Genomic DNA, 26,183 nt, shown 5'->3' with positions numbered 1-26,183 from the left:
AGGGCTCCGGTTTTGTTTTTATTTTCCATGTTCTAACTTTTTAAATACTCTAACTTCATTTTACGAGGCTATGAGCTGTTTGAAGGTGCAGGCTGTATCTTATTAATCTTTGTATCTTCAGTGTCTACCTTAATGTCAGCAATGTACATGGCAATAAGTATTAGAAAGCAAACGAGTACGTGTCTGAGGCTCTGCCGGTTGTGATAAAGTCCACAGCAGTGTAAGTAAGAATAAAAAGATAGAACGAAATGCCAAAGGAGATGGAGAGGGGAAAAAACTGTATGGGAAGTAAAGGCTTAAAGAGTGTCTTACAGCTGAGCAGAAATCAACTCTGTTCTTCCTGGTGCCCAACATAAAAAGAACAGCTCAGTAGATATAGGAGGGACCACCATGTAGAGAGAAGAGGGTAACGTCTATGAATGCAATAGTTTAAAGTTTCACAATATGCTTAAAAAACAATCAAAGTCAGGCATGGAGGCTGATGCCTGTAGTTCTAGCAGTTGAGAGGCTGAAGCAAAGGAAAAGACGTGAGCCAGAGGCTAGTCTGAGCAACTGGGTGACTTTACAGTCACCCAGGATTGTAGAGTGGGACCTTGTCTCAAAATAATAGCAATAAAAATAAGAAGAATAAATATTCATTGTGAAGTTGTTACTTGTAAGAGATTTCATTTGGCAATGTGAAGCTATACAGAGATAAAAAGAAAATAGGACATGAACTGTACAAGGCTGACCAGCAGATGGTCCAGCACAAACTCGTATGCACAAGACAGAGAGAGACAGTCACAAAGGGCTTCAGATTTGAGGAGAGTGGTGTTCTTCATTTTGCTTCATTAAAAAAAAAAACAGCATCTCAAGTTTTCCAGTCGTCATTGAACTTAGTATGAAGTTCAGCTTTTGATCCTCCTGAGAGCTGGAATTGTAGGTGTATACCATAAACCCTCAGGTCTTGTGATACTGGGATCAAACTCAGGGCATCTTGCATGCTAGAGAAGGTCTGTAAGAGCAGTCATGTTTTCACACCCTCTCACAGTGCTCTTAAGCAATGTGTTCTTTGAGGCATATATGGACATCTAAGGAGGTTTCTGAGTATCAAGGAATGCTCGGCCAGACAAACGGACAGCAGTGTGATGACACTCTCTTAACAGAACATGTACCATGCTCCTAAGAAGTTAACGGTCTCTGTAATACAAGTTTAGCTCTCACAGAGGCTTTGTGTCAGGAAGTAATAAGAGATAAAACTGAATTACTACTTGTAATACTCACTGAAATCCGGCACCTCCCGACGAGAAGTAATTTCGCAGGAATCCAATTCAGTGTCCTTATCTTGATTCAAGGCCCACTTTTAATTTCCACTCAGGTTTGAATCCTTTGGCACATCTAATTTTAATAATTAAAGAGCTCTTTGGACTGCATGGCATCTAGCGCTCTTTTATAATTCATGAACTTGGAAAAAGTTTTAATATTGTATGGCTATGAATGGGCTTACTAAAACAGGCTAACAAGCCATCTGCTTCATGACATGTGCGTTCCTAAATGCCATGAAACTTTATGTTACCATAAAATGTGGCAGAAAGGAAGAGTCTTCTGGTAAAGGAGACGTTCCCTAAGAGGCATTTGCAAAGGACTGGTCTTCACTTGCTATCCCACATTCCAGCAATAAGAGTAAAGGCCTCTAACAGAAACCAAAGAAAAAAGTGTGATACTTTGACCACAATTTCTACACTCCTGCCCAACAGCTACAACAGTAAACCTTGCTGCTACTGTTCAGGTACCTGCAGTACGGAGAAGGGCCCAGGGGTCCAAAGTCCTCTTGTTTAGAATTCTAAGATACTGTGGAACAAAGAGGATCAATGTTTTTTCCTAGTGGTATAGGGGGCGGGGTGAGTGGATATTAAGTTCTCACTTCAGAGTAAATATAACTTTGTATGTGACTTTTTCCTCTCCTTAAGCTACCCAGTTACCAAGTTTGAGATGTCTCCATAGCTTGCTCCAATAAAACTCCTTGCATAATATAGTTAAATAGTCATCAATACCCCTCAATGAAGCTACCACCAACCTCAGTTCATGGTATCCTCTATCTCCTGAGATGTAACTCCAGCCATGCCCCATTACATATGACATATACCAGTTAAAGCCCAGCTGAAAAACTCCACATATGTGAATTCATTCCTGTGTGGTTCCCTATTTATACACAAACAAGACAGAAATAGCCAATAAACAACAAATACTGTTGGAAAGCTAGTTTTGCAATGGTTCAGATTTTATGTTCTAATAATGCTCAAATCCCAGCTTCCAGAATTCAGTGTACTGTATCAATAATAATGAGGAGAACTACTAGAACTCATTAAAGAAGTTTCTAATCAGTCCGTTAATTGAGGCTATTTGCTTCCCATTACACATAGAGAAATTAAGCAGGTTACGATGGTTCCCAGGAAGCATCTGTGGAAGCATGGCAAGCTAATGATAAATAGAACAGAGTTCACCTCTTGGGTGATTTTTCACCTAGCTACATCTTTTGAAAGATGCTATCAAAGAAAGCCATTCATCATTTGCGGAACCAGATTGAAGCCCCAAATTGCTAATAGAATTTTTCTTATAATCTTTTAATTAGAGGTGACCACACCTTGAAATGGCTACCTACTTCTGCTACATATTGTGAATTGAAAAAAAAGTCTTTGGAAATAGATCTACCAAATCTATGTGAATATATACAGATGGGCTACCTTCAGAGTAATATGTCTTTTATGATGAATCAGAATGATCATTCCAAGGAAAAAATAACTTTTAAGGGCATTTGTGTTATCAGCATCCTACTGTTTGGTAAAATGGGAAAGTTATTCAGAAGAACACATTAGAGGATAGAGGGGCAATAGAGGAGCAGGCTGAGGAAATTAAGGTTTCCAAGTCATGTTTCTGTGTGGGGTGGTACATGGGTACAAGTGTCTGCATGTATGAAAATAATGTCATGAAATCAGCCTGCCCCTGTATATTGATACTGTATGACATACTACCAAGTCATATCCCCTCCTATTAAAACCCAATGCAAATTCAATATGTAAATTAATTCAATGAAACCTTCTTAATAAGACAATCAAGTCATGTATGCTAAATTTGACTTTCTCTACTATCTTTGCCTTTCCCCATCTCTGTTTTATCTTGATACTTTATATTTGAAAGTACTCTATACTTTAAATTGTGCATTTCATTTTCCTTCAAAACTCTAGAACTGTATTTCCCTGTAATGCATCCTATTGCACATTGCTTTTTCTATGAGCTTTGCATGTGACCCTAAATGGGTTTAATGGGCAGATGTTTAACTGTGGAATTGGCAGGATTGATAGTTCACACACACTGTGTGAAGAATAACATAAGGGGTGCACATTTTCAGACTGGGAAACTGGACAAAGTATAGTGCCACCCACAGAGAAGAGGGAAAAAGAGCAGGACAATATCAAGGAGAAATGAGGTAATGATTTTATTTTGGGGTATGCTTGTATTCAGTTGTCTTCAGGACTCCTGTGTGGAGAAGGGTGATTCATAGAGACGTACAAGAGACATATAATCCATAGAGACAGATAAGAGAGGGAGTAAATGTGCAAGATAAAGTGTAGAGATGGATGTAGTGGTGCATGCTTGTATTTCTAGCAAGTGAGCAACAACGGCACCAGAATTGCTAGCAATTAGAGTCTAGTCCAAGATGAAAGGAAAACAAAAATGTATACATATAGATGATGAAGATCTAGATAAAGATGATATAGATATAGATAGATACAGATATAGATAGATTAGATGGATAGTTATTAGATAGATTGATGAGTGGATGGATAGATATCAGACTGACATGCAGATAGTGATGATAGACAGACAGACAGATAAACAGACAGATAAATAGGTAATAGACAAATAAATAGATATGAGAAATAAGATAGACAGACCAACAGACAGTTTGAATACACCTCTGGGAGATTTTATTCTAGGGATGATAATTACATTACAGAATGTTTATGCTCTCCGGTGAAAACTGTAGAGGGGAGAAGATGAAACAGGATAGGATATAACTATAAAGGTAAATTTAAAGGCTAGATATAGAAAAAAGGCATGAAATTGAGAAATAGGAAACACAGTAACAATACAACCTAAAGAATGAGGAAAATGAATACTTTTGAAAAGGAAGTTGACAGGATAAAGTGTCAAGAATCTGTCAACAAAGACAACTTTACTAACAGTGCTACAGTCAAAGTGCTAGGAGGAAGAAATGACGGGATCCAGAAAAGGTTCAGAAGTCTATGTCAGGAACTTCGTCAATGGAAGGAGTCATGATATCATGTAGAGGGGGCATGAGATGAGATGGAGAAAAAAAGAGTATGTGTTAGAGTGTATGTATGCTTTATGTATTTGTGTGAATGTGTGTATGTTTGTATACACATGTGCGTGTGTGTGTGTGTGTGTGTGTGTGTGTGTGTGTGTGTGTGTGTGTGTGTGTATAGTGCAGTGACAAGAGGAAGTTTAACTATTAGATGCAGAAAACAGAACGTAACCAGAGTGAGGCTGTTAGGAAAAGAAGAAATTCCGGTTACCCCAACATATAAAATTAGAAATGCAGGGTTAGAAAAACATGGTAAGATAGACAAGTTTTAAATGCACAGTAGACCCAAACCAAAGCTCCTGTGAACTTTCCACCCACATCTAGCTCTTAAATGTAAAAGCAAGATAATTAGGTGAAGATGTTTCCCTTTGGAAACCCAGAACTGCAAACATTGATGAATCATGAAGGTAATGGCAGTGGTAAGTCCAACGTAGATAAAAACTAACATATCAGTGGCAGCAGTGTGAGAAGTCTGCACAGGGAGAAATGGAAGAGAGGGCTGAACAGTGAAACAATGTGGGGGTTGGCAGAACCCAGTTCAGAATCCTCGCAGGCTAGACATCATGACAGAGAGTGGCATTCTTAAATATTAAATAAAATATAAACTATAAAAGTAACTGCAGATGATAAGATGGCTTGTGATTATATGACTGAGAGGATTAAGTTATACGAATGCCATCATGAGCCATTTAGGGCACCGAAGGCCCATGTTACAACGCAGTTTCCTATCCCATGTGTCATCAATAAGCTCAATGTGATCAGGGACTTCAGCGGAAAATATACATGTGTACTGGGTGGCAAAGTCTCTCATGATCGAAGTACGTGGATCATAAGCAGTCCTCAATTGTGGAGCACAGAGATTAAAAGAACCAAAGTCCCTGGACAATGAAGAAATATGGACGTGGTAGTCTCAATTTACTTAGTGAAAAGAAGAAATGACAGAAATACAAACTTGAAACCCAGAAGTAATAGGAGTGAGGATCTTTTCCATCCATCTTCCTCCACCTAAAGATGAACACTACTGGCTAAATATCTAAAAAAGAAGTGTCCTGTCAGGTAGCGCTAAAACAAGGGGTTGTGAAAGGACAGCCTGCAACACAAACATGACTTGTACCTGCTTTTGCACTGTTCAGGCCAGGACCCAGTCTTCAGTAAGCAAATATAGAAAGTACCAAGATGCAAGACTCATCTCTATAGGAAGGACAGGGAGGAGCATTCAGGTTCACTGCCAAGTAATCCATCAAGCCAGAGCATTGCTAACCAGGGACACATGAGATACACACACACACACACACACACACACACACACACACACAGAGACAGAGAGAGACAGGCAGACAGAGACAGAGACAGAGAATAAAGTTAGTGTTAGCACCCACAGACATATGGCCAAACATCAATATTTTCCTCACACATATCTATTTTAACAAAAGATGACAGTAATCATAAAGGAAAATGCACAGGTAAGAGAAAGTGTTAAAAGAAAAACAATAGAGAACAATGAAGACAGACTGGGTAAGTGACTTCCAAGAAGAAGGTCTATATCACATGCGTCCATATTTCCACTCGATGTCTGCTCAGCACTGTGCTAGACTGGGCAGGTGCTAAGCAATGAGGCCTGGGAGCAAGAGAGAAGGGCTTCCTACTCTTGTGATGCAGTCATGCTCCAGCCAGGGGTCTTGTTATTGTTACTGTGACATATACCCTGAAAAAAGCAATGTGATGGAAAAAGTTTTATTCAGCTTCATTTCCAGGTTACCGCCTTCCACTTCAAAGAATTCAAAGTGGGAACTCAAGCAGCAGCTGCTCGCACACACAGTCAAGAGATGGGAGAAGGAAGGGACCCATTCAGCCTACTTTCTAGCTTTCACTTCTTTTCAGGTAGTGATTTTTGCTTATATACAATTTGTGGTCCAGACCATTAAATGAGGACACCCACAAACATTGTGGACCTTCCTACCTGTTTCTATTCACACAACTGACAATAAAGACAATCCTTCACAGATTTGCACACAGGACAACTTGATTTGGACAATTCTTCCATGGAGGCTCCTTGGATGATTTTATATTGTGCATTAGTTTTAATTATTTAAAACTAATTATCTAATTAGTTTTAATTATTAAAATTAAACCCTACATCACGTGTGCTATAACTTTTCAAGTGTTAGATAGCAATGGTAGTTGAATGAAGGGGCAATTTCAGCATAGATGCACATACAAATACACAGGAATATGTGGTATGAGAATATCAGTCTGATGGGATGCCTGTTCTTCCAAAGCCTAATTTGGTGAGATAGAGCAGAAAGGTGCTTCTTGTCAGATAAATAAAGGTTTCTTTCTATAAAATAGATGTGGAAGCCAGAAAAACCACAATTCATTTGTGCATTATAAATCATTCTATAGGCAACGTTAAAAATCATCATTATTGACAACAGATAGTTTCAAAATAAGAAAGAAGTCAGAATGGGAAATGGGCTGAGATTTTACATTCAAGATTAGATGATGCATCTCACTGAGATGGCTTTGACACAAGGTATAGAAGTTTCAAGAAGGCTCAGAGAAATTATATCTTATGGTTCTGGAAAGAGCCCCTGTAAACATTTTGGGAGAGAAAAATGACCTTGTGTCAGGCCTGAGGACAATCAGCTGTTTGCAAAGATCCTTCCGGCATCAGGAAGTGTGCCATTCCCCTGGCCACTTCCCTCTGAGCCCACACTGATATTCCCCACTCCAGTGTATGATGTATGGCAAAAGGCCCAGGCTATTCATGTGCTTGATGGCCCTCTAAATTGTTCCTAGTATTTTTGATGCAGGCTCTGTGTGGCTGTCACGGCAGTGGCTTCTTTCACAAAATCACTCCTTGCTTGGCAGTCCCTTTTACAGGAGTGTCATAGAGGGCATTGAAATCAAGACCCCCTCTGGCAAGGATAAAGGAGCTTCCCAGGGTTCTCAGCGCACTCTGTTGCACAGCCCAATGAGATGAAAGGAGGCAAATCCTCCCAATGGTCATTCAGCGGCAGCCAGACTGCTCTGCTGTGTGCCTTCCCCACAGCTGCCAATTTGGCATTATTGTTTAATTTTCACAGGGCATAGATGGCTTGCAGCATAGTATACAGAGTGCCCTGAGCCATCAAGGTCTTTGTGAAGATCTCAAGGGCTGGAGCCTGTGACAGAGGAGCCTTCCTGGGCTGAAACTCCATATTTGACAATAGGTTTGTTGTGCTTATTGATTATTTTATTTACAGAGAAATAAGAGAAAAGCGATTCTTGCCATTGGAAAGCCACTGACACTGAGGAACCCAAATCATTTATGAGGAGAGGAAGTGCCTTGTTAGAAACTTTGGTGAGTGCAGTAAGGACTTACTACTTCAGGTGAGCTGCTTGGACATTCATGAGATGCAGTTGACTGGCCTCATTCTTGATGTTTGAGTTTTGATGAGTTGTTGAGTACTCTCCTTCTCCTCCTTCCCTCCACATCTGGGAAAACTGAGTGGAAGTCAGATGGTCTTTGCTTTGGCACTGGCTAGAAGGTGAAGCCAGTTAAGCATTAGCCTCATCCCTGCTCATAGCTTATCCTGTGCATTATCTCTAGTCCTTGCTCTACCAAGCTGCGTGTAGACCCCACTTGAGCCTCCTCATATTCCACAGAAGACATCATCATCTGGTCAGTGAGGTGCTTATATCTAGTGCTGCATGTTTCGTAACAAGTCTCTGGCTAAATTTAGCAGGGGGACGCGTCCACAGTGAGCACCTCATTAAAAGTTATAAAGACAATTTGTGTTAACTCCAGTAAGATAGCTGTAAACTAAACAGGCTGGCTTCTGTGTTTCTTCTTTTCCAAACTGAAAACCTATCACATTCTATACACACAAAGAACAAAGAGGAAGAGGTATTAGAAGAGGGACTGTACTCCACAGATTGAAGACTTGGCATGAATTGCAAATTGACCTTCCACTAGGAAATGACTGTTTCAGCATCTCTTGGATTTTCACAGAAAAAGCTAAAAGTTTGTCAGTAAAAGTAATAGCAAATGACAATAATCACATGGATAATATAATTTTTGTCTGAAGAGGCAAATCCATAAACAGCTGAAGAAGGAGAAAAAGAACAGAAAGGGTGCTGACAGGACTCTCTCCAGGTTGCAGACTGAACTGTCCTGTGACCTTTCTATATTTTAACAATAAGCATTTTATCTAGAATTCAAAAATGTGGTGTCCAGAGCTTCAGAACATGGCCATTCCAGCCTGGAATAAGGTCACAGAGGTTTTAGCACTAGATCTGTAGATGCACACCGTCTGATGGCCTTGGGCTGCTTATTTAAACTCCAATGCTTCCTCCAGTGCCATGGAGATGCCATTCTTGTTCTGAGAACTTCTCCAATAATTTTATGTGTTAAAACAGACTGCAGAACATAATCGGGATGGAACATGCACGTAATCCCCAAACTCAGAGGTGGAGCCAGGAAGTCAGGGGTTCAAGATTAGACTGGGCTATCTCAGACCCTGTCACAAACACACTGCAACCCATAATACAATTGCATAGCCTTTTTTCCTATGTGTCAGAGGCAGGCAATCAGTCCATCGCCAAAGCGCACCATCCAGGTCTGTTTAGATTGCTGCAATAAAACACATGAAGTATCCAGCACTAGACAGCTATTGCTTGATTTTTTTTACATCATTTTTTAATTTATTTTACTGTTCTAGAGACTGGGAAATCCAAAGTCAAGGCGTTCAGATGGCATTCCCTGTGTTCTGGCTCACAGAGGACTGACAGTTCTGACCTCATCTGGTGGCGCTCCAACCTTGTGTATAAAAGCCTTGCTGTCATGACATAATCACCTCCTCCAAAGCTTCACTTCCTTATACGGCACATTCGATACTAGTTTTAAAATCTATGAAATTCATGAGACCAAGGTGTTAAAACATCAGCACCTCAGCATCCTACTCCTGACCAAGTACCCTTGTGCAGCATGCTGTGAATCTATGAAATGCTATTAATTTTAATTGATATGTGGTACAAACAAGTAGCCAGTTGCATTTTTAAAAGTCTTTTGTAGTTTAAAAGCAAATTGGATTAAGAAAGAACAGTTTGGTTTTTCCCCAGCATTCATGAATGTAGAATTAACTCCTTACTCTTTCTGTGCTATGAATGTAACACTGGGTTACACAGCAGAAGCCCATGCAGAGGAAAGGGAACTGACAGTCAGCAAAGAAATAGACTGCAGTCAACAACTACGCAAGGCACAAAGTCCTCAGGGCTGAGGAATGAGCACACATCTGGACGGGACTGGAAGATACCTAGGAGCCTTTCCGAAGAGGGCTTCAGAGGCTCAGTACACTCCAAAACGAGGGAAATAAATATTATAGCAGGTAAATGCAAAGACCCCACTTCAGCATCAATTAAAATGATTTAGTGATTAAAGGGATTAAAAATAAGACAGCACTAACAACAGTGGAAGAAAAATCTATAATGATGTGCCAGATGACATAAGTGCTTGGCTACCATGAATTTCTTTGCTGTTAGCATATGCTATATCCAGTTTATGGAAGCACCAGTAATTCCATAGTGAACAATTAAGTAATTTTGTATGACCTATACATATACGTGATCACTCCATCATGTGTATCTCTCCCGTCTGTGACAACAATATTGAATGAACAGTTACTGAGGCTGTGGTAAGGGATGGGCAGGATGTCACAGAACCATCCCACCAGTGCTGTCTCCTCCTCACTGCTGTGTCCCCATCCCTCCTCTCTTCTCTATCTATGTCCAGCCCCGCATATGCATATAAATTTCCAGAGAAGTCACCTGCTTTACCCACAGAAGTAGGAGTCAGAAATCAAGTGTCCTCAGGAATGCCATTTGAAATGGATTTGCAAAGATGAACAGGAGGCAGCCAGCCAGGGGAGGACAGAGAAATGCAAGGCCTAGGATCTCATTTCTCTGAGCATCTGTGCATGCATGTTCATGGCTGTTTTGCTGGTTGCCTGTAGGACATTGGTTGGGCTGCAGAGAACAAGGCAGCCCTGAGCTGGTTAACCTGCAATTGCATCATCACTTTGTTCAGAAGTGGGCATCAGCACAGGGACAGTGCATGGGAAAGATAGGATACACTCACACACAAATATGAATGCACATCTGAACACCTATACACATATGCACAGACCTATACTCATATACACATGTGTATACATACATCCAGATACCTATATACATCTATATACTCATATATGTTCATATGCATGTTTCTACATACACACACCATACCTATACACATATGCACACAACTATATTCATACAGACACCTATATATACCCATACACATACACACATATATATTTACATATACCTATATATAACCTATATAAATATACATACACTTATTCACATCTATCCATGTATACACATGTATTTGCATATAAACACTAATGTATATACATATTCACATGTTGCTGGGTCCTAATGGCTCTCTTGGCGAGGCAAACAACAGACTCTGCTGTGGGATGTTCTGTATGGCAAATGTGTTGCTCTGATTGGTTAGTAAATAAAACACTGATTGGCCAGTAGTCAGGCAGGAGGAAGTATAGGTGGGACTAACAGAGAGGAGAAGAATTCTGGGAAGTGGAAGGCTGAGTCAGAGACACTGTTAGCTGCCACCATGACAAGCCGCATGTGAAGATGCCAGTAAGCCACAAGCCACGTGGCAAGGTATAGATTTATAGAAATGGATTAATTTAAGATATAAGAACAGTTAGCAAGAAGCCTGGTATGACCATACAGTTTGTAAGCAATATAAGTCTCTGTGTTTACTTGGTTGGGTCTGAGAGGTTGTGGGACTGGCAGGTGAGAGAGATTTGTCCTGACTGTGGGCCAGGCAGGAAAACTCTAGCTACAAGACTCATTTATCCAGTAATGGGGAAAGCCTTATATACCCTCCTCCCAGCACCCAGGCCGTGTCCCGTTCTGGTGATATTGCACGGTCATCCCTCATTGGCTGGACATGATCAGGAACTCTGACAGCGTCTGTTGCTAGGCCCTCAAGTAGACTCCTGAGTGGCTCATAAGGAAGTATGTTATGTGCATGTCTTGGCAACTGGTTTGAGCCAATTTCCTCAATCCTATGGACCTGTCCTACTACATCTTCATATATGCACATGTATATAACTACACATGTACCCAGAAGCAGACAATCATATCTGGAACTAAGATACAGCACTTTCTAAAACAGTAGATCCCAGGTCATTTCCTAGTTATTAAAACAAAAGGCATCACCCAGACAGTACCTGAGGTGCTTCAGTATGTGATCTCTGTCTGGTGATCTGGTGTGTGTGTGTGTGTGTGTGTGTATGTGTTTGTGTGTGTGTGTGTGTGTGTGTGTGTATGTGTGTGTGTGTGTGTGTGTGTGTGTGTGTGTGTGTGTGTGTGTTACTGGAGATTGGAGCTGGGGCCTTGCACATGATAGGTAGATGCTCTATCACTGAGTCACATTCCTAATCCACATTCTGTCCTGACCTCCCCTCCCCTCCCCTCCCCTTACCTTCCTTGCATCCCCCACCTTTCTCTCTTTTTCTCTCCTCTCTCTCTCCCCCCAACTCTCCTCAACCTCCCTCTCTTTTCTTCTCTTATTTCCCTCTTCCTCTGTCTCTTACGCATTCTTGGCTCTGGAAAACACATGAAATGTTATTTATTATAAATATTTCTTATACATAAAGCTTCATACCATATTTATTAGTGAAAAAAATTCTGACAACCCAAAGGTAATTAGGAGACTACCAATATGGAAACATATATTGATATTTTCCTATATGTTCTGTGTTTGCCTTTGGACATCTTTACAACAACACATAACGTCCTTGAAGCTATTAATGATCCGACCTAAGTTTGTCACTCCACAGACTATAGTAGTGGACATTTATGGGGAAGGAAACTGAAGGAGAAGTGGAAAGTGCAGATAAGATCATTTTGGTGCAGTCTCGTGTAATTAAACCGTATTTCTACCATTTTGCTCCTCCTGTGACGTTCATTGTTCAAAACTGTATATAAGCATGTGCGTTTTGATGACATCCATGCCCACTTTCCTCCTCTGCATTTCCTTTGATCTTACTCCACTTTCCCTATCAACTTCATGTTTCCTTTTCTTCAAACCCTCTGGGTCCACTTAGTGCTACCTCCATGTGAGTGAGTGTAGGGCCATTTTCTGGGTCATGGGCAGCCCCTTAGGAGCTACATCCCTCAAGAAAGATGAAATCCTTATTGAATTATTGATTTTTCTTCTCTGGCAACACATATGGCCATGGTCATTGCTAAGGTCTCTCTCCATTGTCTCCTACTAGAGAGATACATAAACACATATTAGAACAACAATCAGGTCTAGAAGGTTCTTGTGGGAAATGATTTTCTAATTTATTTCATGAGAAAGTACCATTATTATGTCAAAGGATCAAACTGATTATGGAGTGTGACCTCTTGCAAGTGGACATTAAATAATTTTCATTGAAATGCCAGGACCATATGTAATCTGTAAAGTAATTAACCACTGAACCTTTAAGACTTTAAGCTCAAATGAATAAATTTACAGTTAAATTAGTATTGTAGGAGGTTTTTTTTTTTCTTTTTCATTTTTATTTCTTTACTCAGAAAGGGCACAACTTTAAATTGCTATCTTTTGTTTAGGTGGAAACTGTCATGGGGGTTCATGGGTGCAAACTTCTACACACAGTCTTGACTTTCTGCTCATGGGTTAAAGAAATTTAAGAACTAGTAATGAAAATCTAACAATGTTCAAATTGTAAAATCTCCCGATGGTATATACAGCAGTGAACCTTCTTAGACGGCATCTTCTCTGTGCATCAGGACTTTCCCCGATGAGTGAGGATGATTCAGGTCCCCCTGTCAGAATGCTGTGAGCTGTAAGAGAATTTCCCATGTTCCTCAGAACCTTCTCAGAAAACCAAGAGGTAGCACATTCTCTTTATGCAAAAGCTCCAACAGAGAAGAACTAAACAAATAACTTTCTCAAAGGCACAAAGATAGGAAGTCACAGAGCAGGAACTTCACCCGAGATGCATGAACTCAAAAGCTATTGCTTTTGGGATTTGCCTTTTGGTTGGCTGGTTTTTCAAGTAACTAATGGTAATAATACTACCATGTGGCAGAAATCAGACCTGCTGTCAGAGATACTGCAGAATGTAGTAGGGCACCTTTCTACCCTGCCCCCTCTAAAGGGCGTATGTTTAACAGTATTGAGGTAATACAAATATTTGTGTATTCCTGTATAAATCACTGTCTTCTTCTGTATCTTGATTCAGCAGAAGAAAGCACCAGCAGTTTGGGTTGCAAACCTTCAAGTATTCTTTAAGAGCACCCCAGGGGCTCGAGAAGAAATCTGGGTACTTTGGGAATTGAAGAAAGAATCTTCAGAACCAGTTCATGTTTTAAGTATAGTACAGTGCTGGTCAATGATCAAGTGGTATTGTACATGCTGTGAACCACAAAACCACTAGGAATTTAAGAGAGAATTTGTGCAATAAATTTCCAAGCATTAAAGGTAAGGCATAGACTGTCTTTGTCATTAGTTGTCTAAACACACATGCTATGGGGACAATTTTTTTTTCTAGACCTCACTAGAATTTCTCACTTTAAGGAAAGCTGGCTTTGAAGAGGAGAGAATTAAAAGGGCCTATTATCATCATTAACACAGCACAATTAAATAATGGAAAGTCATAAACTGAGGTTCAATTAAACCACTGATTTCCTCTATTAGGCTGTAACACAAAGAAATGCCTCTACTACTCTCCTGTGCTCAAAAGGGTCAAAGCTATCTAGTATGCCTTACAAAACTGACCCAGCACCCCTAATTACTCAGAGACCTGCAGTAGCAAAGGTGTCCCTATGTGTGGTGTGCAGCCAGGGTCATCTTGGTTAGAAAAAAGTAATACACAGAGCTGTAGTAAAAGTCACAAAGAAGCTGTGAAAACAGGCACTGCCCTGGTCAGCAGCTACATCCAGATTTATCCTAGACTTTGCTCCCCAAGAGACATTTTCTGAGTTCCTAAGGTGGATTTCGGATCTTTGTGTGGGCTATTGGGAATCTAGGTCTTTACCTCTCAGTTGCAGATCCAGGAGCCATCAATATACCATGTGACTACAAATACTGTAGCTCCTTGAATGTACCCTGGGAAAGTTAATTACACCCCTGAAACAATTTGACATTTCATTTGCAACCATGAATCACCCTCTCTAGAACCAGTCTTCTGAGGTTCATTTTCAGAGCAAACTAATCTCAACAGCGTCAGACTGTGATCAGCAAAGATGAAACATTTTACAGCTTGGTCCCCAGAGCTGTGCCTACCCTGCTGCTATAGAAAGTTCGGTGGAAATCTTGACAATTATAATCTTGACATTAGGAAAACTGGCACAAATTTAAATACAGATTTCCTTGCTAAGAAAGATTCAACAAAGAAATACACATTGAAGGAACTCCAAATTGTTCTGAGTGATCTGTGTGAATAAATGTATTGTAGTAGAAAAGTTGAGAGCGATGTGCGGAACGTACCCTGCCTGCCCATGTTTGCCAGTTAATCACTTTTGCCGTTTTGGCTAGCATTTATTTAAAAGGTCAGAATGTAAAGAGATGCCCTTTTCTATTTAGCTTAAATATCAAATGTTCTGAGTGTTATTAAGATGTCCTTAGTTTAAAAAAAACACCATATTTATTAAGGAATTTAAACAATATTTAACCAAAAATTGTAAGAGATGTAAGATATCATGGAGGATGTGAGTGAGCAAAGGTAAGTGCCATAAAACCTCTGTCCATTTCCAAGGGATGGTGGTGGCCTGTGATCATACAGGACACGCCTTGTCATTTAGCAGGAAATATTTAAGTTTTACTCTACTAGTAACAGCACCACACCATTGATTACAAACTTTCTTGACTCTCCCTTAAACCTTGTTTGTTAAATCCAGGAGAGAACTTTTGTATTTGAGAAAGAAGAGAGATTTTCATGTGGCTAAGGAGGCAAGCTTAGCTGATCCCTCCTGAGTCTTCCTTGGCTCTCAGTTTGTGACAAGGGAGTTAATCCTAAATATGTAACTAGAGTCATGGGTTTAATGAACATGGGAATGAAAACGTTACTGCTCTAACTTCTATTTCCAAATGAACACTGTTAGAAAGACACAAGTATGTCGACAGTGACTGCTGTGATGGTTTGTATCTAGAATTGTTGGCTCATAACTCCATTGATTCATCATTGTGCACAAATGTAGTCAGGGAATTTCTGTCTAGGATGAATATTCAGATTTGGAATCTGTGGGTTAACTACTCAAGTCCCTTGCTGGGAATTAACATTTACAATATATAATATAGGAACATTGACATATAACTATTAAATAAACACAGGACCTGGTATCATTTTGGAGATAACTGTGTCTTTATGTAGCGCTCTCTGAATTAAATGCAGAAAAGACAATGTCACACTGTTGACACCATTCCCTGAAAAACCTACAGACATAAAAGTTGAGTAAATCATAGCACTAATAAAATTAACCTGGTAGAGTTCAAAATGGCACATGTAGCAGAGGAAAAGCAAATAGAAACAGTCCCTGCTGCTATAATTGCTACAATTTCAATGGCAATTTAAATAAAATAATTCAAATTGCTGCAATTAACACACATGTAGAATTCAAAGGATGGGGGAGGCACCTCACTCAAAACACACAGTGGATTGAGCCCCCCTCCAAAGAATTAACCTTCAGAAATCATTTGCATCCAGAGGAGTCCTGGCTCTGTACTGTGAGAGAATGGTCCTCACTGAACAGTAGGGCCCCTGCACAGTAACATCCAGCAAAGAGAGCTCAGACTCCTTGTTGATTCTATTCAGATGAATGTCCAGAGGAAGAGCAGTGCTATGCCCATAGACCCCCTGGCTCAAGACGGGATTTAGCTTTTTCCACATGGGTGCCTCTCTCTCAGCTCAGAAGAAGCCATCTGTAATGACTACAGCCTGTGCCTCTGCTGGGAAGGGAGTCTAATTTAGAATGGCAGAGATTCCATTCCTGCTGGGCTGCAGGGGCAGGAGTAAAGCTTCTCTGGGTTCCGGACCAGATAGAGAGCTCCCTTCTCTAAGGGATTAAAGCCCGACAGCCACAAGTTGTTATCTGAGATGTGAGGAAATGTGTTCAGGGTTTCTCTGGTTATCTGAAACCAAGGTTGAGACAGTATCCAGTGCACACCGGACAGTTTTTCTCTAATCAGGTTAGACTCATGAGAGCCCTGAACTGACAGCATCAGCACTGGTGATTTGTGGCCAGAGATGAAAAATGGAACCATGAGATGAGTCTAATATATATGATCGATGATCTTACCACACCTTGTTCTGAGATCAAGGCTTGGGGAGAAGGACACCATTTCGACAACAGCCTGATATAAAGTTTAAGGCAACTTTAACATAGGGACTCTGAGCCAGTGTAACCCTTAACGAGAATCCCAGCAATGTCACTGCAAGATCTTAAACTCTTTCCCACTCTTGCCAGACTCCTACACAGATCCTATGCAGTGCACAGTCACAGGAAAGACCAAGTTACTGTTTCTATATGGCACCTGCTTCTATAAAAAGCTTCTTCAACAATTCTCTTAGTGTCCTATGTGACTAATGCATGTTAAAGCACAGTTTAGTCAAAATCATATTTACAATAAGATTGAGAAGCTGGGAGAAGATTCACAAGCATGATGATTTGAGCCCATACTCAGCACCATGAAAAACTCCCGAACTGGGAGGTAGAGACAGGTAGGCATGGGAGTCACATTGGCTAGCCAGTAATAATGGTGATATCCAAGTTCTGAGAGAAACCCTGCCTCAAAGCATACAAAGTTTTCCTGGTGGTGTATGTTTGGGTTTCAGAGCTCTACCAATAAAGTGGGTAGATACCCAGTATTGACCTCTTGCCTCCACACATGCTTGCTTAGGTGAGCATGCCAGACAGACACATACATACACCACACACACTCACAATAAGTATCTTGGTAAATTTAATTTAAAGGTTGTTTACTACCTGTAGCAATAAGGGGATAAACCAATAGTCAATTCTGAGAAAAATTAATAAAATACCATTGGTCTGGCTGTGGGAATGTCTGTGAGTTATCAGAAAGCTGTATCGTTTTGCAAATTATGCAAGTAAGTGTTAATCTCTTAAAAATGGGGCAGCAGCAGACACAAACATCTGTGTAAATAAGCATTTCCTCTCTAAGGAGAGCTGGAAGCAGTCTTGTGGGGAAGTCTATGTGTAGGATCCAGGGTTCTCAGGCGGTGTGGCATGGTGACACAGTGAGAGGGAAAGAGAGGGTGGAATATGCAGGGGAACACAGCTGCTTATTAAAAGTTCAAATGTAAGGAGTTAGAGGGAAGACTGCAAACTCAAGGAACAGAAACAGGACCAACAGGGAGACTCAAAACTGGGAGTCTTCCACGGAAAACATTGTATGCAAATGAGCAGACGTTTAGGAACATTTGTTTTGAAATAAGTACTCTGGAAAAGGCTGCCGAGATTGGGTTCTGAAATGACTCTCTGCACACTAGTGGAAAAAGCGTGGGTGCTGCGCGCTCAGGAATAGCAAGTGTCGGCAATTTATTCCCAAAGTGACCTTTTCCAGGTCACAATAAATCATCCCTAGATAGTGTCTTTTCCCATGAACCTTCCGTTTAAGAAAGGCAAGAGAAAAAGTATTTCTGAGAGTGTGCAGGAAGCCCTAACTCCAGTGAGAAAACAGGAGCTGGGTCATACCAGCAGTCTCCTCTGACTTGCCTGAGATGTCTTCCTGGGAAAGCAAGCGAACTGAGCCGCCAGCATCACTCGTACCCCTGTTCTTCCCTCCTTGCACCCACTGAGAGGGAATCACTTGTTTCCCACTTTGCATCCAAATATTAAATAAGGAGGTTTAAAATAAATGGACAAATGGGGTTATAAAAATGAGTTTGTCCCAGTGGCATAGAAGCTGAGGGGGCTTTAACAATTATGACCATTAACATGTATAAATTAGGTAATTGCAAATATTGACAAAGTCACTATATTTATAGAACTGTAAGTATACAAACATGACTATGCATTGAGCATGCTTGTCAATACTTTTGCTGCTGCTGTTGTGTTGTTGTTTTGAGACATGATCTCATATATCCCTAAGCTGGCCTTGAACCTGATATGTAGCCATATGACCTTGAGCTTCTGATCCTTGTACCCTCACCTCCCAGTGCTGAGCATATGCCACCAACTCTGCTTCATAAGGGGTTAGGAATTGAACCCAAGGCCTCATGGATGCCAGGCAGGTACTCTACCTACTAAACTCGAATCCCAGTCCTCATTCTCTGTGCTTATCTCTCACCACATGCCTGCCTTGTATCTAGGAATCCCAATTTTAAATTGAGTTTCAAGGCTCATCATACTGTTACTCCAATAAGAAACAGAAAGTTTTTAGAATGGCAATGATGAAAATGTCTTTTTGTACTCACACTTTCCCACTCTGTAACAAATGTAGCACTGAGTACTGTGTAAATGAGACCTGATTAACCTGATTCTGTTCCTGTTCCTCGGCGCTGTTAGGCACTATATAAGCCACGCGGCTCAAACATCCAGTCTGTCCTCAAACTTGCAATCTTCCTCTCTCTACCTGCAAGTAAGAAGATTATAGGAGGGTGTCATAACTCCAAGATAGGTCAACATTTAAAGAGAAATCAGTTAGGAAAAATTCAAGGTTTTATTAGGCAAGCTTTCTTTGCATTTACATGGCCAGATTATCTCTCATTAGAAGAATAAAGATGAAATTAAGAGACTTAAACAATAAAAATGTACATTTTATATTTTAGGTTTCACACACACACATGAACAATACAAATGTAGTTGGATACTTAGGAATAATCATTAATAAGTAGAAGAAAAGGAAAACACCAATGTGACTATCCTCATAACTACTATAGGATTCAAATAAAAAGTAGCACTTCAAAATTTTATGAATTATTACATTTTGCATGAACTGGCTGTTTGGAACCTGGGGCCTATGCAGGGTCACTTTGCTCAGCCTGGGCGAAGGGAAGAGGGGACTGGACATGCCTCTATTGAATCTACCAGACTGAGCTGAAACCCCAGGGGAGTCCTTGCCCTGGAGGAGATGGGAATGGGGGGGTGGGCTGGGGAAGGGGGGAGGGGGGGTCTGGAGGAGGGAGGACAGGGGAATCCGTGGCTGATATGTAAAATTAAATTAAATTATAAAATAAATTTTAAATATATGTATATATAGAAAATAAAATGACAAAAAAATAAATAAATAAATTTCCACCAAGTGATACTTAAAATTTCCAGAAAGGGAATAGCCACATTTCAACAATATTTTAAATCTATAAGACACAAATAGACAGATACATGAGTTTGACAATTGTTTATAGTTTTTTTCACTATTGTAAGTATACAGGCAATTTTATGAATAGCAAAAGCTAGCAGGTACATCCAAGTCTAAAGAGTTTAAAGAAGTTGGATTATGGTCTGCATCTTTGAACACACTTTTTTCTAAAGAAATAATGAACACTAAACACATCTAAAATAGCAGTAAGTCAGTAAAGGTACAACAAAAAGGTTTTAGCATTTTTGAATTAAAAGTGGGATTGATTGGGCCATCTAGACAATTTAGAGAATAAAAGTGCTTACTGACAAGCTTGAGGTTCTGCTTTTGATCTCTGGAACTCATGTGGTGAAAGACGAGAATCAGAGCCTGACAGTTATACTCTGACCTCCACACATGTACCATGGTACAGCCCCCCCTCCCCCCAAAAAATAATAAATATATAAGTAAATTTAACAGATTTTAAAATATGGTTTGAGATAGAATCTACACATAGCAGTTGATTCCAAGACGATTAACTGAGTCCACTCTGACCCAAAGGTAACACTTTTAGATGAAGTTTCATTAGCCAAAGAGAAGGCAGGATTGTTCACTGAACAAGGCAATGGGTCATTCATTAACTAAGCAGAGGGAGACTCTTTTTTTGTAACATAGAAGGGAGGTAGAGGTCTGACAAGTACAAAATCAGGATGTGTGAACTTTTAAGTCACAGAAAAAAAACAAATGTCTCCTATGTGCAATATAATTGTTACAATGCAAGATTTTAAACTATCTATGGGAAGAAGTGCCCAAAGACCACAGAATCCTGTGCACCCAGTAAGACAGATTCCTGATGTATGTTCTGTGATAGAATAGGATGTGAAATCATGAGGTCTATCCCATTCCTTTTACCAGGATCTGGCATTTGCTTTCATTAGCTGTGATGCACAGTCCACCACAGCAGTATGAAATTCCTCAAAATGCATTTATGACAAGTTGTGCGTAGAGGAAAGGGCAGAAACTCAAGATTCTGCATGAACTAGGGGCATGAGGAGAAACGGAGGTGAAGAGGGTAGTTTTCAATTTGATCAGAAAAGTGACTGCTCAAAGAGAAGATTAAGAAAAGAAGAACAAAGGTGTCTACTTGGTGAATGTGACCTTCAAGTAACTCTGGAGAAATATCAGTGGCGTTAGAATAAATGTATTCAGTAACCCACTATATTTCTTGTTAATATTTTATTTTCTTTAAGGAATATACTTCAGAAACCTCTTACATGAAATGAATAAAATAGTTCTGCTCTTTGTGAACAATGTACTGCTCAAAGCATAGCTTGTGAATTATTTAATCTCCCCTCATTTGCCCCCATAGTGGATAGTGATTAGGGGGTGACTTCAAAGGCTGTAGAGCTCAATAAACTGCTCCATTCTCTCTACCCTAATGTATGTCTAAAGAACAAATAGCTAAATCCAATTCAACATCCAGTGTGAAATCTAAGCATAAAGCCAACAAGATTTTGTTCGCATTTAAAGATTATATTTGGAGGGATGAATTACCTTACTCTTGCCATTTTAATCTGATTCCTTGTATTTTGGGCAAAATAAAATGCCTGTTTTAATGTAAATAATCAGGAGCACAGTGGGATGGAAATCTGCAGTTGGGAGCTAGAGTCCAGCAAAACCTTCACTACAATTGCTGTTCATGGCTTATGGTTGCAATTACAGCCTGCCTCCTTAGATAGCTGGAGCATACAGCTATCATGCTTTGCTATTATGGAATACACACTGAATGAAACATCTAATTATTTAATAATTCTACCTGAGATACTGATTGCTGGGTAGTGGAATGGATGAAAGAAGAAACAACTGAATGAAGGAGGAAAGAACTGGACCATTCCAATTCCACTGAGAAAGGAAACCATCTGGCCAATATAAAAAACACATAGCAGTAGATTCCAAGACAATTAACTGAGTCCACTCTGACCCAAAGGTAACACTTTTAGATGAAGCTTTATTAACCAATGAGAAGGCAGGATTGTTCATTGTACAAGGCAATGGGTCATTGACTAAGCAGAGGGAGGCCCTTTGTTTGTAACATAGAAGGGAAGTAGAGGTCTGACAAGTACAAAAATCAGGATGTGTGAACTTTGAAGTCACAGAAAAAAATAAATGTTTCCTTATGCACAATTATGTGGGTGACATAATGACCATACTGCATCTACTGACAAGAAAATGCTTTATTTGCTGTAGCCAGAAAAGTGTAGGCTATTTTTTCTGATTTTAAATGAGCAGGACCAAGGACCAATGTGTATACAGAATGTCCTCATCCTTTTCCAAATCTTCCTCCTCTTCCTTCTCCTTCTCTTTCTCCTCCTCTTTTTCCTCCTCTTCTTCCCCTTTTATTTTCTCCTGTCTTCCTCCTCCTTTCCCTCCGTATCTTGTTCCTCCTCCTCCTGTGTGTGTGTGTGTGTGTGTGTGTGTGTGTGTGTGTGTGTGTGTGTGTGTGTGTGTGTGTGTGAGATCTAACCCAGAGCCCTGGCCATGCTCAACAAACCCTCCACCACCACTAAACTATGCCCCTAACCTCATGATCATTTTTCAGTCATAGACATTTGATGGCATGACATCACTGTTGTTTTCATCACCAAGATGTGATGCTCTCAAAGACAACTGACCAGTTGGAAATATTTGAGCATTATTTTGGAATAAAACAGTGAAGTTTCAATAGCTTTCCATGTGTTTCCAAGTTTAGAAATCCCACACATCGCTCTATTTATTACCACTTCCACAACTTCTGGTACAAGCAAATAATTTTCAGTGTTCACATGCACTTTCTCAGAAACTTATCCAGTTGGTGGGTAGAACATTATCTATAGTCTTTATGCATACTGTAGTAGAGAAGGAAGAAAGAGGCAACTTTTCAATTCAAGTCCAGTTGTGTCATACCTTTCCCCAAACTAAAAAAAAATGAAACAAATTCAACTTGGTGTAGAAGCTCATCTGTTTGCTGCCTGGATATTCAGGTTTCCATTAACTCATTCTTCAGTTTCACTCCTTAGACACACTGGATGACATTCACTTCCTTGAATTCCCTGGGGATCTCTCACTACCAAGCATTTGAATTGCTCCATCTTAGGATAGAATATTCCTTGTACTGCCTCCACTCTCCATTGGCTTGCTTATTTCTCACTCTCCCATCAAGGATCATTGTAAGCTTTATTCTCTCCACTTGTTAAAGTCCATGGTAGAAAGATGTTACTTTCTTCCAAAGCATCCATTTCAAAGTGTATTTGTATAAGCTTTCTTAGAAGTTACAAATGTTTTTGCTGGTGAGATAGCAGCCAAAGATGAAAAGTACCTTGAGTGAAATGGACTACTCAAAGATTCGTCCCCATGATCTACAGTATACCCACTATGCACTACCTAGAGCAATCTGTAACTTCTGGTAACTCCCACCCATCTTGCATCCTCACAAGATGATGCTTTGTTCTCTTCTGTTGTTTCCCTGGATTCTTTATAAGCCTCCTGAGGTCAGGAATTATGACTATTATTTTAGTCATCACAGACTCCTCAAACATCAAATGTTCACTCAGTATGCTTATTTACCCAACATTCTTCAGGGAAGCTCTTGCTATGCTCTTCTTCATCTTCCTAGTTCCTTCTGCATATCTATTGTATACAATAATGTGAATTAATGTATTCACCCCAGCATATATTTAACATGTATTTGTTTATCTCTGTAGAAGCCAAAAATGAAAGATGGACTGTTTGCTATTTCCTTCCTTAACTTCTGTGAGTGCAGCATGATTATAAGTGTATGGGTAAATAATGAAGACACTAAATGTTGTGTAAAAATTATGACTCCAGTGCCTAGTAGGGCAATTAGATTTATGTTTGTTACTCTGTCACACAGTGAATGGGGACATGGTTTCCCTTGTGATTATGTAAATAGCTGATTGGTAACAAGAGAGTAGTGGTTATGAAAGCCAGTTCTACTCATTATTAAATATGTGACGAAGCAATTCATTTCACAATTAAGGTGATTGTATCAAGTACTGCATTATAGTCCAGATGAGATCAATATTGAACCCTAATGAGTAGAATGAGCTGAAGATGTTTTCTTTTGATGTATTGAAATGTGAGAAGAATAATAAGTGAGCATCATGGAGCCTCAATAAGTACCTGTAAATTGTGACTTGATTGTCAAGGATTTTGCCTGTGATCAACAAACACATAGTGACATGCAGCCCAGCCAACCCTTTAGAAAGTGAAAATACACAAAGCCTAGTCCATTGCATAGAGTACAGATTGAATGAACACAGATGATCAACTTGTTTTCTTTCTCTTTTCTTAATTTCTTGTTGCAATGAATAATGTGGCTTATGAATACAACCTTCAAACAAATTTTTTTTTTTTTTTTTTGGTTTTTCGAGACAGGGTTTCTCGTGTAGCTTTGCGCCTTTCCTGGAACTCGCTTTGGAGACCAGGCTGGCCTCGAACTCACAGAGATCCACCTGCCTCTGCCTCCCGAGTGCTGGGATTAAAGACGTGCGCCACACATTTTCCTAATAAAATTCTACAGGAATTTTATTTTGCACTTTGATTCAGGGATGACAAATGACTGTCTATAGGATGTCTAAGAATGAGGCTAAGAATGAGGTACTTTCTTTTTCTTTTTTTGTTTTGCTTTTTTCCTTTTTTTTAAGAAAATTTTTCCTACACACCAATCAAAGAGCCCCTCTTCTTTCTTCCCACCCCCCCCATCTGCCCCCTCCCAACCCACCCACACTCCCACCTACAAGAAGGCAAGACCTTCCATGGGGAGGCACACTCAGTAGAGGCAAGTCCAAGTCCTTCCCACTGCCTCAAGGCTACAAGAGTTGTCCCATCATAGGTAGTAGGCTCCACAAAGCCCGCTCATGCACCAGAGATAAATTCTGATCCTACCACCAGGGGGCCCCCCAAGCAGACCAAGCAACACAACTGTCTTACCATGCAGAGGGCCTAGTCCAGTCCCATGCAGACTCCATAGCCATTGATCCAACATTCATAAGTTCACTCTAGTTTGGTTTGGTCATCCCTGCATGTTTCCCCATCATGATCCTGATACACTTGCTCATAGAATCCTTCTTCTCGCTCTTTGATTCTCATCCCCTAGCCCCTACCCTCTATTGACCACCCCTCATTCCCAGTTTACTCATGGAGATCTCATTTATTTCCCCTTCCCAGGGTGGTCCATGCATCCTTCTTTCAGTCTTCCCTGTTAGTAGCTTCTCTGGAGTTGTGGATTGTTGCCTGATTACCCTTTGCTTTATTTATATCTAGTATCCACTTATGAGTAGGTACATATCATGTTTGTCCTTCTGAGTCTGGGTTATCTCACTCAGGATGATATTTTCTAGTTCCATCCATTTGCCTGCAAATTTTATGATGTCATTGTTTTTTTTCTGCTTAGTAGTACTCTATTGTGTATATATACCACATTTTCTTAATCCATTCTTCAGTTGACAGGCATCTAGGTTGTTTCTAGGTTCTGGCTATTACAAATAATGCTGCTATGAACATAGTTGAGCATGTGTCCCTGTGGTATAATTGAGCATCCCTTGGGTATATGCCCAATAGTGGTGTAGCTGGGTCTTGAAGCAGTGCTTTTCATCTTAGCCATTCTGACAGGTACAAGATGATATCTCAGAGTCATTTTGATTTGCATCCCCCTGATAATTAAGGATGCTGAGCAATTCCTTAAATGTCTTTTGGCCATTTGAAATTCTTCCTTTGAGAATTCTCTGTTTAGCTCTATAGCCCATTTTTTAATTAGACTGTTTGTTATTTTGATTACTGGTTTCTTTAGTTCTTTATACATTTTGGATATGAGCCCTCTGTCAGATGCGAAGTTGGTGAAAATCTTTTCCTATCCTGTAGGGTGTTGTTTTTTCTTATTTACTGTGTCCTTTGCCTTACAGAAACTTCTCAGTTTTAGGATGGTTGGGCTGGAACAAGGAGGGAGGGGGAATGCAATGAAACAGATACCATGATAGAGGGAGACATCGTGGAGATAGAGAGAAACCCGGTGCTAGGGAAGTTGCCAGGAATCCCTAAGGATGACCCCAGCCTGGGCTACTAACAATAGTGGAGAGGGTGCCTGAACTGAACTGGCTTGCCCCAGAGATCAGACCAGTGAATACCCTGTTATCACAGAACTTTTCTTTAATGACTGATGGAATTAGATGCAGAGATCCACAAGCAATCACTAGACAGAGCTCCAGAATAAGGTATTTTCATAGTGATAAATCAGAGAACCTTGGGACCATATCCAGATTATACCAGAGTTCAGCCAGGCATCCGTCTACTACAGGAATGAGCTAAGTAGAGCCACTAAATCATTATTGGAAAGATGCTATATTTTATAAAAAACTGTAACGTAAGTTTTAGGAGGACATATAAAGACTGTCTTAG

The sequence above is a fragment of the Peromyscus californicus genome, unplaced genomic scaffold (assembly GCF_007827085.1).
Source record: "Peromyscus californicus insignis strain IS unplaced genomic scaffold, ASM782708v3 Scaffold_9__1_contigs__length_137607984, whole genome shotgun sequence".
NCBI lineage: Eukaryota > Metazoa > Chordata > Mammalia > Rodentia > Cricetidae > Peromyscus > Peromyscus californicus.
The sequence above is the reverse complement of the archived record's forward strand: the minus strand, read 5'-3'. Positions refer to the sequence as shown.